This window comes from Psammomys obesus, unplaced genomic scaffold, assembly GCF_907164565.1.
Source record: "Psammomys obesus unplaced genomic scaffold, mPsaObe1.curated_primary_1811, whole genome shotgun sequence".
Lineage (NCBI taxonomy): Eukaryota > Metazoa > Chordata > Mammalia > Rodentia > Muridae > Psammomys > Psammomys obesus.
The window spans coordinates 3,303,946-3,317,303 of record NW_026592636.1 but is presented as its reverse complement, the minus strand read 5'-3'; the positions used below and the strand labels follow the sequence as shown (position 1 = coordinate 3,317,303).

At 52.1% G+C, this 13,358-nt stretch overlaps 1 protein-coding gene across 1 annotated transcript in view; it reads right to left on the bottom strand.

The window, feature by feature from the left end:
• Positions 1-247, bottom strand: part of Kmt5b (lysine methyltransferase 5B) — a 53,886-nt gene extending 53,639 nt beyond the window's left edge. The window contains exon 1 of the mRNA XM_055614573.1: positions 122-247. The gene's annotated coding sequence lies outside the window, so the exon portion shown is untranslated. The remainder of the gene's footprint in view (positions 1-121) is intronic.
• Between the last annotated feature and the right edge of the window lie 13,111 nt (positions 248-13,358).

Genomic DNA, 13,358 nt, shown 5'->3' with positions numbered 1-13,358 from the left:
CCCCCCCCCCCCCCCCAGGGCCGGCCGCCGCGGTTGCCACAGCGGCCCGCGCCCGGCCGCGGTCCCCGAGCCCTGGCTCGCAGCGCTGGGTCAGCCCCCTGCCTCAGCCCTCGGGCCTCACCTCCGCCTCGCGCGCCGCCGCGGGCCCTCAGAGGCATCCGCCGGCTTCGGGGCTTCGCGTCCCGCGTCCTCGCGCAGCGCCGGGTGCCGCCTCCGGTCCCCGTGCGTCCTCACCTCATAGCCCCCGAGCCCCGCCGCCGCGCCGCAGACGCGTCGCCGCCCCCGGTGAGCCACCCGGACACCGCCCGGGCTCAGTGGAAGGACACGAAAAGGAGTCCGCGGCAGGCGGCGGAGGGACACCGCGCCGGCTTGCGAGCGTGCGCGCTCCCTCGCCCCGCGCCGGCGGCCGCGACGGCCCCGATGGAATTCTGCGGGAGGAGGCGGAGAGGCGCCGAGGAGAATGAAGTTCCCCGCCGCGGCACCCGACGGCGGAGGCACGGGGGCGACTTTTGCCGGAGAAGGGGCCGCGTCGTTGCCGTCGCTGAGCCTCGAGGCGGAGGGATCGCGGCGAGCGGGGTTCGGAGATCCCTCCGCCCGGCTGCCCTTTAAATCTCGGTGGAGGCGGCGTCGCCGCGCGCCCGCCGGGCGCCACCTAGCTCGCCGGCCGCTCGCTGCCCTGCGGGGTCGGCGCCCGCCCCCTCCCGCGCGCACCTGCACCTACCAGGGACAGCTCCCGAGACGCGGCGTCGGGGGGCCAGCCGCCGGTGCGCGGCGCTCCGGGCCCGCGGTGCCTCCGGGGCGCACCGGGGGGAGGCGGCCGGGGATGGCGAGTTTCTTTGTTGTGGGGCTGGGTGTCGTTGGGAGCAGGAACACCCTTCAGGACCATGTGGGCCACGGGAGCGTTACCGCGCGGGAGGCGGGGAGGGGGCGTGCGCTGGGTTCCCCCCTGCTGTCACCGGCCGCACCTCGAGCACCTTACTGAGTGCCAGCCTCTCCGCGACGCGCCCACTCCTCGCCCTCGTCGGGATCCACCGGCGCGAGGAGAGCGGTTTGGTCCTCAGGGAGCTTGGGGCGGAAGATCCGGAGTGGCTTGCACCCACGCCTGGGGTATGGCGAAGCCCCACCCCTTGGATCCTGCAGTCGGATAAGGGGTGCCACGCAACAATAACGAGGGTCACATCCTTGCCCCTAACCGGGCATCGTTCCCCGCGATCTGGTGCACTGCCTGATTTCCTCCTCAGGGTAATCCCCAGAGGTCTAGAGCGTTGTGGGTCCCTCCTTACACATAGGGAAACTGAGGCACGGACTGTATAGGCGACTTTTCATCTGCTCAGGGCCGGAGCCACACACCACTCCGCGAAAAACGCAGGCTTTAAATTAGTGAAGCTGGTGGCTGGGACCTGAAGGAGACACTTGAGGTTGTCAAACGCGTCCAGAAGAAGCAAGCACCTGAGTGAGGTGGAGAGTGCAAGTTCAGGCGCTGGAAGGGAGGAAAGAAGGCAGCTCCTGTGACGCCTCGCCAAGGCGGGCAGCTGAGGCGCTTCCAGGAGGGCCCCAGCCTTCCTAGTTTCCTCCACCACCACCACCACACATACCCTACCACAGTGGGCATGTCTAAAGGATGGCTCAGCGGGGGACACGGTCCTAAAGCCCGGCTAATGCCAACTTACCTCCTACTGGGTCCTCTTTCATCTTGAGTGGTAGGCATGACGCTTGTTGCTTATTATCCCCTTCCACAGACGGGAAACAGAGGCACAGCAAGCTGCCGAGGACACCGAGCCGGGAGGGTGTGGTTCTTCAAAACCAGAATGCCTGCACTGAGCTCAGCTGTGTGGCTTGTAGTCTCACTCCACAGACCCATCTTGGGAGTGGGCAGCGGGCATAACCTGACCAGCCACAGGAGAAGCAGGGCTTGACCGGTCTGCATTCACCTATGCATCAGATCTATCCTCCCGTGTTCCCTTTTTGCCGACACAGCTAACGATTCCTTTGATCTTAGTTGTTTTGGTTTTCCTGGTTTCTTGCTAAATGTTTTCTCCCAAGCCTTCTGCAGGCTTGGCTCTAAGTACTGAGGTTGCTTCTGCCACCTTTGGTATTGGATGCCAAGGAGCTGAGCACATGGGAACGCTCTCTACCTCCAATAGGCATCGTGGCCCTAGGGTGACTTTCAGAGGTGAGAGGCTCAGATTCCAAGTCCGGCCAAACTTCAGCAACTCTTAGCCCCAAGCTCTCCTGTTTTCACCACCCCGACCCAACAACACACGACCCTTGAGGTTCACACAAGCTCCCAGCTCTATATGACCTTAACCTTCCAAGATGCCAGTGCTTCCATTTATTCCCTGCCAAATGCCAGGCCGAGTGTTGTGGGCATTGCCTTCCAGCAGAGTGAGCTGGGATCCCAGCCTGTCATGGCAAACACGAGAGAGCACAGTACAACCTTCCAGCCTCTCCAGTGTTGGGCTGTCCCTCCAAGCCTCCAACATCTCCTGCTGTTCTTCAGTGGCAGCTGGGAGACCTAGGTAGATCATGATTATTGATGAAACTGGGCTGGGCTCAGGGCCTTTGTTGAACCATGTTGAAAGACTAGGGTTTCTAGAGGTCTTGATCTATGAGGTCCTAGCTGAGCTGGCTCTTGCCACAGCTGGGAGCCACCCTCCTGGGAGAAACTGGAAATTAGACTTTCCTGCAGTGAGAGAGGCCGGCTAGAGGCTCCTCCTGCCAGCTGGCAAGGAGTAGGGGTCAGTAAATAGAAGGCCTGGCACCTGCTGGGCCCCACATGACAGGAGCCTAGGCATTTCCAACATGAAGCCTCTGGATGCCCTGTGGTGGGAGGACCGGTCACATAGCCTGATCCCCCACCCAGCCTGGCTAGACTTTGAGGGCTTTGGCGGAAGGGTCTCAGTCTGCCCTGGCAGAAGCAGCCTGAAGCTGACCTATGAGAGCCACAGCCCGACACTGGCAGGTCCCCTTTACAAGCAGTACCCTTAATAGGGCACTGACTGAGCCCACAAAGTTAGTTGCTGTGGCCCCAACAGGCTGGCGTTGGTATGCCCAGTAGCAGTTTAGTCACCCAGGCTGTTCATGTTCCATGATACCCCTTCTTCAAATGCCAGCTTCCCTAGTTCCCTATTGCTCTGTAGGACCCCATACTCCTTCGGAGTCCTTGCAGACAGGGCTGACCCTGGAATTTCAGGTTGGGTGAGTCACCTCTCAAGTTCTACTTGTAAAGCAGTTTGGGTGTTTGGACTCTTGCATGTGCCTCTCCAGCCACTCCCCTGCTCCCCAGCAATTACAAGTCTGCTCTGCTGAAAGCAGGTATCTGAGAGTGGTGGGAAGTGGGGGGTAGATTTGGGCATTCTGGGAACTCTGTGGGTGGCTGGCTTCCTAGTCGTGGATATGGACACCAGCAGGCTGCCGGACTGCCCCAACTCAGACACTTCTGTAACTCAGCTTCAGTACAGTTTCCTTCCTCCCTCACACCTGCAGTGGCACAGATCACCTCTCAATCCTGACCTCTGACTTACCATTCTATTAGTGAATACTCTGTGAACTGTAGTCCTCTCCACCAAGGGAGCCTCATCTTCTTCATTGCTGCCTCTAACAGCCTTCAGAGTGGCCCCTTGGAATGCTATATAGAAGACAGATTCACACTCAGTTCTGATTCCTGGAAGGGAGGGAACCTTCCCAGGGTCACTTGGAGGATAAGTGCTCACTGACCCCTCTCCCAGCTCTAGGGATTCGAGGATATTCAGCTGATGACTCTTCTTTTTCACACCCATGAGCTTGGAAGCAAGGTACAACGGGGGTTCGTTCAGGGCATCCGCCTGGGATAATCAGACACCAAGTTAAGTGTCCTGTGGCTGAAAGATGTCACTCTGAGGGTTCCCATACACAGCGTCTTCTACCCCCTCCCTCAACTAAATCCAGACCTTTTTGTATTTGTCATACCAATTTCCAAATTTTACGAAATTATTTTCAACAAGACGCTTTTTTCCCCTCTTTTTAACACACACCTAGAACTAAGCCCAAGAGGACTCTCCATCTTATTCTGTGGTAACAGAATACCTGTCACTGACAAGGAGTTCAATATTACACTCACGGCTCTAGAGTCTGGCAAATCTGAGGCTATGATGTTAACATCTGGCATCTGCCCTCTGAATGGCTCCTCACACTGTGAGGAAGAACAACACAGCTAGTTCAAGTCTTTACTCCTTTAAGATTTATTTTTAATTGTGTGTCCACCTGTGGGTATGTGCATGTGAGCACCGGCCATGTGAGCCCAGAAGACAGTGTCAGTTCCCCCAGACAGCTGTGAGCCACCTGGCGTGGGTGGTGGGAACTGAACTTGGGTCCTCTGGAAAAGTGTACGTGACCTTGAACCACTCAGCCAGCTTCCAGCACCTGTTTCACTTTTTATAACGCTCCTCCTGGGCTGAAAAGATGCTCTGTCAGTAAAATGCTCGCTGTCAGGTACGAGGACCCGAGTTTAACCACCAGGACCCATGTGAAAAGGTCAGAAATGTTAATTGGCTTGGCTTGCAGTCCCAGTGTTCAGGGAGGCTGAGCCAGGTGAATCCCTGGAACTCACTGGCCAGCCCAGGCTACTTAACAGATATCAAGCCAGTGAGCTATCCTGGATCCAAAAACATGATAGATGCTGGAGAGATGTCTCAGCGGTTAAGAGCACTGGCTGCTCTTCAAGAGGACCCAAGTTTGATCCCCAGCAACCACATGACAGTGTACAGCCATCTGTAACTCCAGTCCTAGAGGCTCGGATGACCTCTTTAGTCCATTCCCGTGAGAACACCGTACATACGTGGCGCACAGTCACACATGGAAATAAAGCACCCATCAGCCCAAAAACAAAAAGAGAGCTGGGCACGGTGGCACATATCTTTATTCCATCTCTTGGGAGGCAAAGGCAAGTAGGTCTGTGAGTTTGAGGCTAGCCTGATCTACATAGTGAATTCCTGGACAGGCAGAGCTACAGAGTGAGACCCTGTCCTAAAAAAAAAAAAAAAAAAGTGGACAATTCCCGAGGAATGACACCTGAGGTTGTCCAATGTCCTCTTCATGCACAAGTGCGTGCATACACATGCACACACGTGCACACATAACACACATGCACAAAACAAAGCCATTCATGTCATCATCGAGACCTACCCCCATGACGCCTTCTTAGCCTAACTCTGTCCCAAGTCCCCACCTGCAAACACAATGAAAGTGTAACCCTGAAGGTTAAGTTCTAACGCATGGGCATTTTCTTGATTAATGGTTTATGTAGGAAGGACCAGCCCACTGTGAGTAGTGTCTCCCCTGGGCAGGTAGGCATGGGCTGTAGATAAGAAACCTAAGCAAGGCTGAGTGGCGGTGGTGGTGGCAATGGCGGTAGCATCGAAGGAGGAGGTGGCTGAGAACACCTTTGACCCCAGCACTCAGAAGACAGAGGCAGGTGGATCTCTGAGTTTGCGGCCAGCCTGGTCTACAGAGCAAGTTCCAGGACAGCTCGGGCTACACAGAGACAACCTGTCTCTTAAAAAACCAAAAAGAAAGAATAGGCTGAACAAGCCTGGGAGCAAGCCAGTAAGCAGTATTTCTTTAGTTTTCAACATTCCTGCCTTGAGGTGTAAGACAAATCCTTTCTCACCCAAGTTGTCTTGGTCAGTGGTATGTCACAGCAACCGAAGACATCACCCAAGGACCAGCATAATTAAATGTGGGGCTCACACTTGTAACCCCAACATTTAAGATGCTGAGGCAAGAAGATTGCCATCAGTCCTAGTCCACACTACAGTGTGGCAACTGTCTCAAAAGAACCAAACAAACAAACCAAGTGCAAAATAAACAGCTTTGACTTTGTGATTTGTTCATGTCTTTGTTTTATTTATTATTATTGGGGGGGTATATGTGTATATATAATGAGCATGGAAGGATGTCCAAATGCCAGGGCACACATGTGGAGGTCAGAGAACAACCTGAGGAGGCAGTTTTCTCCTTCCACCCTGTGGCTCCGAGGGTTGGAGCTCAGGCCTGCTTTTACCTCCTGAGCAACCTCCCCAGTCATCTTGAAGCATGCCCTTCAATTTGGGTTTCTGACACGCTCAGGGATCTCTGCCAGAAGATCTTAGAAGAGATGTCTTCTGGCACCATCTTGGCAGGTGGCAAAGGACCTCAGCTTGCTCCTTCCTGGTGAGGTCCCCTTGGGTGTCTTCCTCTCCCCTGGAAAGTCACTTACTTTCAGTCTTAGGTTTTTAGGAACTTTGAACTTGGAAAGATGTAGTGTTTCATTCCTCGTTGTGCTATGTATTTGTTTATCTGTTTGCTTGTTTATTTTATTTTAAGTCTTTTTTGAGACAGTGTCTCATTATGTAGACCAGGCTGGCTTAGAACTCACAGACATCTGGCGGCTTCTGCCTCCCAAGTGCTGGAACCAAGGGTGTGCGCCATCACGCCCAGATGCAATTTACATATCCTGCACTTCTGGTCTAGAACACTGTCAGAGCTTTGTCTCCAGGTTTGCGATGCTGGAAGGTGGTAGAAATATTCAAAGATGGGGTGTTAATGTTATTCCTTTGAAGGGGATAGAAGACCTTTTCTCTTGGATTGCCTCAGGTATTTTGTTATAGTAATAGAAAGCTAAATAGTCAGGCTGGAGGGATGGCTCAGTGGTTGAGAGCACTGGCTCCTCTTCCTAGATGTCCTAAGTTCAATTCCCAGCAACTACCTGGTGGCTCTCAACCATCTATAATGAGATGTGGTGCCCTCTTCTGACATGCAGACAAAACATTGTGTACATAATAAATCTTAAGATAAAACAAAACAAGAAAGCCAAATAGTCTTTCTCTCTCACCTTCTCCCTCGGTCCTCCTTTCTTTTCATCTTAGATTACTCTCTCTTTGCTTTCTATCTCCCTTCCCTCTCCTCGATGCTCTCCTCTTCTGTATCTTCCCTTTCCTCCCCTTCCCTTCCTTCCCTTCCCCTTTCTCTGGTAGTAGCTTAATATGTAGTTATGCCTTAAACACACACTTTTCCTGCTCTAGCCTCCTAAGCACTGGGGATTACACACAGGTAGCACCATGCCTGGCTTTTTTTATATTTATATTTGTATTTATTTGTAGTTTTATTTATTTTAGCTGGAAATTAAAAAAAAAAAAAACCCAAATGCCAGTCAACAAAAGAATAAATAAACAATGTGTGGTCTCCCAATGGGACAGAATGCTACTGAGACACAAAGGAATGAGCTACTATTACAAACAGCTTGGACAAATATAAAAAAATCACTATGTTGACAAAAAGAAACCATGAACAACAGAAAAAAAGGGGGTGTTGATTTAAACTTCACAGTGTCCTAGAACTAAAATCTTAATCTGTGAAAAGACCTGAAGAGTCATTTGTCCCCTAGTAGATGACTTGCCCATGTAGGTTGCCAGACTTTAGTCAGATAGAAGCATCTCTGAGGTCGACTATACAGAAGAGCATGTAGGAAAATTCTAAAGTTGAAATCCAAGTTTTATGTGAATTATGTACTCAAAATAGAGGGTGAGACCTGGAAGAAAAAAACAAAAACACCTAATTGAGCTTGACTCCCACTCAATAAAAACATCTCCAGTTTTTCCATGTCTTTGACCCAGGGAGCTTTGAAGTAAAGCTTCCTCTTAGAGTTTTCTGTCATTATGATGTCCAGAACTGACCCAGGTTAATAAGCTAACTCCAGGTTCACAGTGAAGACCTGAAGATTCGGGGGCTGAGGAGATGGATCACAGGTCAAGAGCACTGGCTGCTCTTCCAAAGGTCCTGAGTTCAATTCCCAGCAACCACATGGTGGCTCACAACCATCTATAATGAGATCTGGTGCCCTCTACTGGCTGCAGGTGTACATGCAGGCAGAACACTGTACACATAATAAATAAATCTAAAGAAGGAAGGAAGGAAGGAAGGAAGGAAGGAAGGAAGGAAGGAAGGAAGGAAGGAAAGAAAAAAACCTCAAGATTCTAGTTCTTTTTGCCAAGGTACTGTTGGTGCCAGTTATTACTGAGGGAGATTTAGGAAGGAGGGACACTGTTCTAGAACCTTCTACAAACACTTGCCTCCCCACTGCTGCGTGGACTGGGAGTTCTAGGCTTTTCGGAACTAAGCTTGGTAGTCTCTGGGCAGTGTGACATTGTGGTTGTCCTCGTAGGTATATTTTGAACGGCCAGCTTGTCTCAGTAAATTCTAAGGAGTGCTGATTCCTCAACCAGAAGTGGACATGATTTCCCAGATTGTACTCTGAGAGGTCAGAGAATGCTTCCTGCCAGTATTGACCCTGAGCCCCCAGTGGAGGTGACTTCCCAGGTGAGGATTCAAGAGCTGGCTCACCAGGGCAGAAAGGAGGAGCCTGGGCTGTCCTTTGTATGTCACGGTCGGTTTCATTTGCTAACTTTACTGGACCCAGGGTGCCCAGATAGCTGGATAAACACTGTTTCCTGGTGTCAGCGGGGGATGTCTCTAAAAGAGATAAGCCATCAAAGCAGTGGGCAGAAGACAGCAGCAGGCCTTCTTAGGATGGGAACATCACCCACTCCCTGGAGGCTGCAGAGGGGATCTTAGGTCACCTTATGACAGTCTGGGGTTTGAACTGTTCCATTTTAGAGGCTGGAGAGATGGCTGTGTGCTCCCTGCTCCTCTAGAGGACCAGAGTACAATTCCCAACACCCATTTCAGGTGGCCCACAACTGCCTGTGACTCCAGCTCCAGGGGATCGGACACTCTCTGCTGGCCTCTGAGGCACTTAGAGGCCAGAACACATGTCCACAGACATATACACATACACACCAATAAAAATAAAATAAACCTAAAAAGAAAGAAAAAGAAAATCCAAAGCATGTCCTAGCTTGGTTTGGTACTAGCAGAGGTTCCAGACACACACTTCAGATCCTGAGATAGACTGTCTGTAAACAGGGAGGAACTGACGGTCCCGAGATAGACCATCTGTAAACAAGGTATGAACTGCTGGTCCTGAGGTAGACCATCTGTAAAAAGAGAGGGACTGCTGTCAAGTGGAAAAGAATCTCTACACTTGGTTCAAGTATGCCTCCCTCCTTCTTCCTTCCTTTCTTTTATTTTGTATGTGTGGTATAGGCAGATGTATGTGTTAAGGAGGAGAGGTGCTCATATTTGTGCTGCAAGCTGCAAGTGCAGGCACAGGGACAGCCGTGGAGCGGTGGGTGGCTGAGAGCTTACAGCTAAGCCATAAGCACAAGGCAGAGAGAGCTAAAGGAATGGCACCTCAAAGCCCACCCTGAGTGACAGCACCTCCTCTAGCAAGGCCACGCCTCCTAATCCCAAACAGTTCCATCATCTTCTAACCAAGTATTCAGATACACTTGAATCTATAGGGGTCATTCACATCCACTTGACTGGCTCTGGAATCAATTACAGACAGCTCTGCAAGAGTATTTCTTAGCTGGATTAACTGAGGGAGGATGACCCTCCCCTTGAGGGAGTGGCGCCTCCCACCAGTGGCTCACATGTGAGGAGGTCTCAGAGAAAAGCTGTTTTATACGTGTGTGTGTGTGTGTGTGTGTGTGTGTGTGTGTTTATGCACATATGAACACGTTCACAAGCGTACCGTGGTACAGGTGTGGGGTCCAGAGGACAGCTTCTGGGAGTCAGTTTTCCCCTTGCCACCACCACTGCGTTGGAACCCATCGGGGTCAGCTTGCGTCCTGCAATGGAGATTAGTGGCTCTCCAGGAATCTTCCAGGCCTTCAGTGGCAACTGAACTGCTGAGGCACCCAGCTTTTCGTACTGTACAACTCCTAGGCTCTTACCTTCTCTAGTGTGCAGACAGCCACTGTTGGATGCCCTAGCCTGTACGGTGCAAGGCAATCTAAAGCTTTACAGCACATAGCCGCCGTGCTGCTTCTGTTTCTCTAGTGAACCCTGACTCATACAGGCCCCTTCCTGGAGCCACATCCCTGACCTTCCCTCTAGGGCTTGGTTCCCCAGCAGTTGACCCTGAGAAAGAGTTTAGGGACCTTACCAGGAAGCTCCAGCATGGAGTCAGGGAAGCAGAGAAAGAATCGAGAATCGGGTATGAAGGTCTGTGTAACAACTCTGTGGGTAACTGTGGTTCAGGGCTACCGGGCACCTGTTGTCAGTGGGGAAAACCCCTCAGGGTAGAGTTGTCCAAGAGTGGAATGCTGATCTGTCTGTCTATTATAGATGCCCAGCATGTTCCATTTGCCTGGCTGCAGACCCCCCAAAAGACCGAGAAGCCCCCAGTCAAAGGCACAGGTATTGGGGTGGCCACAGTGGGGACAGCTGGTGGATCCAGAAGAGTAAGGCTGCCCTATGGAAATGACTCTCCCATTCAGCCCTATCCTTCCATAGCCATCAAGCTCGGAGCTTTCCCGTTTCCCACAGGATGGATGCCCTGCTCAGACAGCCGCTGCTCCATCTCGCTCAAGGTGTGCTTGTCTTCAGCTGGATTCCAGGCAGGTGCCCTCAGCTGCTGCCAATGCAGGGGCTTCTGGCAGGGGGGCGGGGGGAGGGATCTAAGAAGTGCATGAGAATAGTGTCCTCACAGCCTGGGCCCATGAATTAGTTACTTGTCTCATCACCGTCCCCAGATACCTGACAAAGAGCAAGCCAGGAACTCAAGGTTTGAGGGTCTATGACTGTCGTGGGGGAAGGCATGGCAGAGGGGACGGCTCTCACCTGTGGCAGCTGGGGTGCAAGGCTGCTTGTTCGTGTCTGGGTGGATCAGGAAGCAGGGAAGGAAGAGGAAGCTGGCTGAACTCTAAGATCCCCTCACGGAGGTTTCTTCCTTCCCAGGCTCCACCTCCCAAAGACTCTGTGGCATTTCAGAGCAGTCTCACCAGCTCGGCACCAAGTGCTCAGAGACATGAGCTTGTCAGGGACATTTCCTGTCCAACAATCCCTTCCTGTATGCACGTTCTAGGGCTGGCTCCTCCGGGGTGCAGGTGGCCCCCCTCTTCCAGTGGCAAATTAGTGGGGAAGTTAGAGGGATTAGGCCTGTTGGGCCACAGGAACCCTGTCTGGAAAAAAGAAAAGAAAAACTGAAAGGGAAAAGATTGTGAGGGAAGAGAAGAAGGAGGAAAGGAAGGCGAAGGGGAAGCCAGAAGGAAGCCAGAAGCGCAGGGCCGATGCAGCTGGCTGGGGCACTGCTCCTCAGGCAGCGCTCCTGCTGAGTGAGCGGCTTTCCGTGGCCTACCTGCTGCTGTGACTCAGACCCTGTCTGCCACCTCAGGCTGAGGCTCTGCACCTGAATATTGTCCGTAAGCAAAAATGGACAAGGGAATATCCAGAGGACACACACACAGTAATTAGATAGGTAGATAGATATAATAGTAACAACAATAAACGTTTAAATAAAGCCTGTGATGTAGGCCCGAGGTGACTCTAAACTCCAGATCTTCCTGCCACTGCCTCCCAAGTGCTGGGATTAAAGGCTTGTAGGACCACACCTGTTTTATGAGGTGCTAGGGGTCAAGCCCATAGCTAATGCATGCTGGGCAAGCACTCCACAAACTGATTTAAGCTCTAGGTCCTCAGTGGTGGGGAGCACCACCACTGGTGGGGCTAGGGGAGGGGGAGGCAGGCAGGTTGGCTGGACTATTGGTGGTAACCTCCTTGAAGACCAAGCGGCTCAAAAAAAAAAAAAAACAAACCAATTATTTCTTTTTTGTACGTTATAACCTGTTTCAGAAGCCAAGCACTTCCTGGTGGCTGAAAGGACCAGGGTGTGGCTGTGGGCATAGGAAACTGAGCTGGAGGGAAGAACAGCTCCCTAGAGATGCAGGGTTCAAAGTCTCGGCAAGTTGTCCACGAGGCAGGAAGGCGCATTGGGATGACTAAGCACGCATGTGCTACAAGCGCCTGGAATGCTATGGAAAGTGCAGAACCTCTCCTAACGTATGAATGACAAAGAGGAATCGAATCGATTCAGGTGGAGACAGGAGAGTAGCTCAAGGATGAAGAGCTCCAGAGGAAGAGCAAGCAGCAGCCACTGCCGCTGATCCCAGTAACTGCAAAGAGAGGACAGCACCCTGCCTGCCGCTACCAAACCCTGCGTTCCCCAGCCCTGACAGCCATTGATCCTCCTCAGCCCGTATCAGAATGTCATATAAATGGAACTATTGAGTTAGGAGTGTGGTGTGCATGCCCGTAATTCCAGCACTCAGGAGGTAGAGGCAAGAGACTCAGGAGTTGAAAGTCACCCTCAGCCACAAAGGGTATACACAATGGCTCCCCTATGGGCAATGGCTGATCCATGTGTGTCTGGGCTAGTTTTATATTAACTTGACCCAAGCTCTCTGAAAGGAGGGCACCTCAGCTCGGAAGATGCCTTCATAAGATCCAGCTGCAGGGCATTTTCTCAGTTAGTGATTGATGGTGAGGACCGAGCCTATTCTGGGTGATGCCATCCCTGGGCTAGTGGTCCTGAGTTCTATAAGAAAGAAGGCTGAGCAAGCCACGGAGAGCAAGCCAGTAGGCAGCACCCCTCCATGGCCTCTGCATCAGCTCCTGCCTCCAGGTTCCTACCCTGTTTGAGTTCCTGTCCTGACTTCTTCCAATAACGAACAGATTTGGAAGTGTAAGCCAAATAAGCCCTTTCCTCCTCAGTTGCTTTAGTCATCACAGTGTTTCATCCCAGCAATAGAGACTAACTAGGACAGTGTACAATGGCTGCTCACTGTGTATTGGCTCATCTGTGTGCAGTGGCTTTTCCGTGTACCTGGGGTACTCATCCGTACACCGTGGCTTTATTGAAATCTGTACCCCTCACAGCTTCAAGTTAGTGTCTGCTGGCCTTTCTTTTTCCCAGGAAGGGCTCACAGGAGCAAAAGCACCCCCTTGCTGGGTGCTGGTCTATGTGTAAAGAGATCTCCCTGCTCTTGACTACATGCAACTTTCTCTTCACTTTGGAAGGACACAGGAGTCTTTGTTCACTGTGCCATTCTCTCTCTCTCTCTCTCTCTCTCTCTCTCTCTGGTTTTTCGAGACAGGATTTCTCTGTGTAGCCTTGGCTGTCCTGGACTCTCCTTGTAGACCAGGCTGGCCTCGAACTTAGAGATCCACCTGCCTCTGCCTCTGGGAGTACTGAGATTACAGGTGTGAGCCATCATGCCCGGCTCTTTCTTTTTAAAGATTTATTTGATTTTATGTGTATGGAAGTCCACTCCCCGTGCATCTGGTCCCCGGGAGCTGGAGCTGTGAACCATCATGTGGGTGCTAGGACCCGAACCCATTCCTCTGTCTGGGCAGCAAATGCTCTGAATCATTGAGCCAGCTCGCTAGTTCTGGTGTGTGTGTGTGTGTGTGTGTGTGTGTGTGTGTGTGTGTGTGTGTGT